This window comes from Octopus sinensis, linkage group LG7 (genome assembly GCF_006345805.1).
Source record: "Octopus sinensis linkage group LG7, ASM634580v1, whole genome shotgun sequence".
Classification (NCBI taxonomy): Eukaryota; Metazoa; Mollusca; class Cephalopoda; order Octopoda; family Octopodidae; genus Octopus; species Octopus sinensis.
In genome coordinates this window covers 1,244,532-1,250,531 of record NC_043003.1, presented here as the reverse complement: position 1 = coordinate 1,250,531, position 6,000 = coordinate 1,244,532, and positions in this window count along the sequence as shown.

Here is a 6,000-nt window from a genome sequence, read left to right as displayed (position 1 = left end):
GTGGTAACAGACCACGAAACACGGTTGTAATTACTCCTATAGGAAGGGGTAGAGATGGGAAGTGTTTAATAAAATGAAGTAGCATGAAACAATTGTACTACTCTACCTTTGACGTGTATATATATATATATATATATATGTATATCATCATCATCATCGTTTAACATCCACTTTCCATGCTAGCATGGGTTGGACGATTTGACTGAGGACTGGCGAACCAGATGGCTGCACCAGGCTCCAATCTTGATCTGGCAGAGTTTCTGCAGCTTGATGCCCTTCCTAACGCCAACCACTCCGAGAGTGTAGTGGGTGCTTTTACGTGCCACCGACACTCGGAACTTTCCAGGAAGTCAAATCGTCGGAACTTTCCAGGGAATCCTCGAAATTTTGCAGGAAGTCAAATGCTCAGGAATTTTCTGGGAAACCCTCGGAATTTTCCATCAAGTCAAATCCTCGGAACTTTCCAGGATGCTCTCGGAATTTTCCAGGAAGTAAAATCCTCGGAACTCCCCGAGAAGTCAAATCCTCGAAACTTTCCAGGAAATCCTCGAAATTTTCCAGGAATTTTCCAGTTGCGCACTGGGGTCGACGTAATCGACTTAATCCGTTTGTCTGTCCTTGTTTGTCCCCTCTATGTTTAGCCCCTTGTGGGTAATAAAGAAAGAAGAAACGATAGGACGCCGGGCGAAATGGTTAGCGGTATTTCGTCTGTCTTTACGTTCTGAGTTCAAATTCTGCCGAGGTCGACTTTGCCTTTCATCCTTTAGTGGTCGATAAATTAAGTACCAGTTGCGCACTGGGGTCGATCTAATCGACTGGCCCCCTCTTCTAAAATTTCGGGCCTTGTGCCTAGAGTAGAAAAGAAAGTTCTTGACGCAGTCACTTATATGCATTGGAAACAGGGTAACTGGCCCCATATATATGTCCATGGACTCGACACAGCACTGTCGAGGAAAAGAAGGCATTTCTTACCCACTTATTTCTTTTTACGAGATACAGAAGATTAGAAACGCAGAAAACAGAAGAATATATCTCTGTAGAGAAACCGCTCAGCCGATCCTTCTTGTAACCACATGGGGGGGGGGGTGAAATATTTTAAATTTCTTTCGTCTGTATTATACTTTTGCTTGTTTTAATCACTGGATCGCGCTCATGCTGGAGCTGCGCCTGGAAGAATTCTTAGTCGAATGAATTGACCCCTATATTTATTATTTTTTTAAAGCTTGATACTTACTCTCTTGGTCTCTTTTGTCGAACCGCTAACTTAGAGGGACGTAAACATACCAACACCGGTTGCCAAGCAGTAGTGGGGGACAAACTGAGACACGAATACATACACACACACACACACACATTTACGACGGGGTTCTCTCAATTTCCGTCTAGCAAATAAGTTGTCCCGTGGCTATAGCAGAAGACGCTCGTCCAATGCGCCACGCACAGGGAATGAACCCGGAACCATATAGTTGGAAGACAAACCTCCTACCACACACTCACACCTGCACCTACACTATTGAATTTGTTTCTGTATCTTTTTTTATAATGACATTCGACTTTTATTTACAAGAAAACTAAGAAATATACTCAATGCTCACACACTCTCTCTCTTTCTCTCTCTCTCTCTCTCTCTCTCTCTTTCTGTCTACCTGTCTCTCTCTTTTTTCTCTCTCTCTCTCTCTTTCTATATTTTAAAACAGTATAAATTATAGAATACAATCTACATCTAAATATTACTTCGTTCCCCAGAGGCGAACGATATAAACTGGGGAACGTAAACAAAACAAATGACTCGTCTGGAGCAAGGAAGAACGAAAATATTCAAGAATGGAAATATTTTTCAACCATTTCAATTGTTTATCTCCGCCCCCGCATCCAGACAAGATCTCACTGCAGAGAAAAATACAGAAATTTTTCTGTCCTTATGTCACGATGCTATTGTCTTTCAGAGCTTCAGTCACGACATGTTGTTTAGCATAGGTTACAACAGATGGTCATATAACTTGCTAGAAATAGTGCCTAAATCACTCCTACCTACGTGTCCTACACAAGCAGCATGTCTTCAATGTACCAATGCTCACCCTTTTTTCATCGGATGTCCTTGTTTTCGTATACATTCGCTGCTTTCTTCCAAGGGACCTAGTGTTCTTAGCTTAGATTTTCCTTGGGGCTGGCCAGATTGGAGCAGTCTCGAGTATAACTAGCCGAAACTGCAGAGATAATCTGGAACTCGACTGACGAAAGAAAACTCCGAATGACCCGTTCTTGTCCCCTTTTTGTTTCATCAAACAGTCGGGATGTCTTGTTGTCCTTTTTTGTATCACCTGTCTTGATTTTTTGCGTTATTGTCCCTTTTTTTGTATTTTTTATATACATACATACGTACATACATACATACACAGACACACATACACTATATATATACGCGCGTTGTGTGTGCGTGTGTGTGTGTGTGTGTGTGTGTGTGTGTGTGTGTGTGTAAGTACACGTCTTTGCGTTTGTGTTTGTCCCCCGTCACCGCTTGACAACTGGTGTTGGTTTATTTACGCCCCCATAATTTAGCGGTTCGGCAAAATCAAACCGATAGACGTAAAACAACATAAGTCCTGGGATCGATGCATTCGACTAAAATGTTCTTCAAGGCGGTGCCCCAACATGGCCGCATCTAATGGCTGCAACAAGGAGAAGATAAAAGGATAAAAGTCACATACATACATAAATACATGCACACACATAGATAGATAGATACATACATACATACCTACGTACATGTATACCTACCTACCTACCTACCTACCTACCTACCTATCTACCTACCTACCTACCTACCTACCTACCTATCTACCTACCTACCTACCTACCTACCTACCTACCTACCTTCCTACCTACCTACCTAACTACATACATACATACATACATACATACATACATACATACATACATACATACATACATACATACAAAAATACCCTGTTGCTGATGTTGAAATTCCAAAGAAGGAGCCTTGGATCTGGGTTAGAAACCGATTCTTTCTCTGTTGGTAAGAAATCTTGAAATAAAACTGAATAATGACACATACATACATACATACATACGTACATGCATACATGCATGCATAAATACATGTACACATATATGTATACATACATGCATGCATGCATGTATGCATACATACATGTATACATACATGCATGTATGTATGCATACATACATCCATCTATATATGCATACATGCATACATACATGCAGCCATACATACGTCTATCCATCCAACCATACATGCATACATACATACATACATACATACATACATACATACATACATACATACATACATACATGCACACATGCATACACACACACACACACACATTTTTCTGTCTCTGCTTATTTCCTCGTGTTCTTTTCTGTCGAAGAGCGTAGACTCGAAACGTAAAAGACTTTCTCACCTTTTCGAGCGTTAAACTAATACATCTGTTTGTTGTTTACACACTCGTCTTTTTTTTTTTTTTGTAAATTCCAACTAGAAAGATATACACATGTTTACACACATATATATATATACATATATACACACAGCTGGTTATACGACACGATCTATATCCTTATATTCTTGAACAAGAGACTAATTGTCACTTTGAAAACTGTATTTTTCGAACGGGAATTTGGCAGCGCCACCTCTAGCCGAACAATTATTCTGTGCTGATGAAGGGAAATAACCTGGAAATCATGATACACAGATATTGTTTTGAGCTGAGTGGGGGTGCTAGATTCCCTTGTTCGAAAATATAAGGACACAGATCGTGTCGTATAGCCAGCTGGAGACGATGTCTCCTGGGGCTAAATTACAGCAACATTCGTCCTAAACCAAGACTGCCATGTTATGCTGGCAAACAATCTTTACTCCAAAGTACTGTTGCTGAATATCTCACGTTGTGAGATTTAAAAATAGTAATTTTCTGATAGTGCAACCTGTTGCGTGGTCGGGACGTCGGGGACTAAACTGGCAACTTCATGAAGCTTGTTTGGTGAGGAAAGTGGTTTTCGGTCACTTGTAGGCTGAAAAACATGACGTGTGAAAGGACCGATGAATTCATCTATTTATATGGATATATGAAGGCGGCGAGCTGGTAGAAACGTTAGCACTCCGGGCGAAATGTGTAGCCGTATTTCGTCTGTCGTTACGTTCCGAGTTCAAATTCTGCCGAGGTCGACTTTGCCTTTCATCCTTTCGGGGTCGATAAATTAAGTACCAGTTACGCACTGGGGTCGATGTAATCGACTTAATCCGTTTGTCTGTCCTTGTTTGTCCCCTCTGTGTTTAGCCCCTTGTGGGTAGTAAAGAAATATATATGGATATATGAATATGAAATAAGGGCGAATATATTTAGTGGCATGTTTACATTTCATTCAAATGAGGCTTTGAGAATTATTTTAGTCGAATGAATCGACCATGGTACTTTGTCTTTCATTCTTTCGGAATCGATTAAAGAAAACGGAAAGAAAAACGCAGGTATTAATCCAGGGTTGTAAATTGATGGAATTGTTAGAGGAATTAAGCGAGCTTCATCGTAGTATAAATAATCTTCAGTAAGTAATATATTGGTTTCAAATTTTGGTACAAGGCTAGCAATTTTGTGTGCGTGTGTGAGTGTGTGTGTGGGGGGCTAGCTGATTACATTGACCCCAGTACTTAACTGGTACTTTTTTTTTATCGATCGCGAAGGGTGAAAAGCAAAGTCGACCTCGACGGAATTTGAACACAGAACATAAAGATGGGTGAAATGCTGTTCAGCATTTTGTCTGGTGCGGTGACGATTCTGTCAGCTGGCCACCTTTCTCGAGGAATATATTATTGTCGCAAAGAATTGGCAGAACTATTAGAGCATTGCACAGTGTCTCACGAGATTTGTTCCGGTAGCCTGCGTTCGCAGTTGAAATCTTCGCGAAGTCAGCTTTGCCTTTCATTGTTTCGGAATCGATTAAAAACAACGAACAAAAAAATAATAATGATAACAGGGATTAATCCAGGGTTGTAGATTGATGGAATTGTTTGAGGGATTAAGCGAAATACAACGTGGTATTTATTTAGTATCTTAGTGTTCTGACGACAACATCTCCCAAAACACTGGTGCCAAGTTGTATCGCAACGAGCCATGTTGGCAGCCTTTCTCTTGGATAAACATTGGTGACATCGAGAAGGAAGATTCGCAAGAATGTGCAACTGTCGGGGTTTTCCGTCAAAAAACCTTCCCCAAGTCAGCACATAAATGGTCAGCACTAATTGACTTCTTCCTGTTCAAGAACACAACGCACTCCCTGGTCCGGGAATCGAAACCATGATGTTGCGATCCTGAGTGTAGTACCCTAACCTCTACTCCACGCTCCTTCATGCGCTTCATTAACCGACCGAGCCCCTGTATATCGTCTAATGTTGCCGTTTTTTAAAAAGAAATTTGAAGATAATATTGTATGGCATGAAGTCTATTTAGTTACGATTTCTAGCAGACTGAATGACCACATAGAGACTCTCCTGCTGGTTGGCGATATCATTTTAATTAGAAATTGCAATGTTTACATAAGATGATAGCATTTGACATGAAATCTCTTTGGCTGCTATTTCTAGCAGGTTGTTGGCTGGTGGCATCCTTTTCATTAAGAGTAGTTGTGTTTATACAATGCAAGATTCATCTCAGCGGTTGGTCCTTTGGTGCAACAGGTGTACATAAACATCATTAAGTAATACTGCCTGGTGTTCTGTCGAATATTAGTGAATTGCTCAACCAACAAATTCTTCGTGGCATCATGCTAAATGGTTAATACTTCTTTATAAGAGAACCGATATATTCATTACATTGAATGTTGCCGACGCCGTCAGTGTGGCTGTAAGATCTCGAGTTATGCACTGAACAAGTGAATGCTGTAATTAAATCTGCGGGGTCGATGTGGCACGACGCACTGTGCCAACTCAAGGACGCTGGATTACGTGTCCGGGAGACTTGC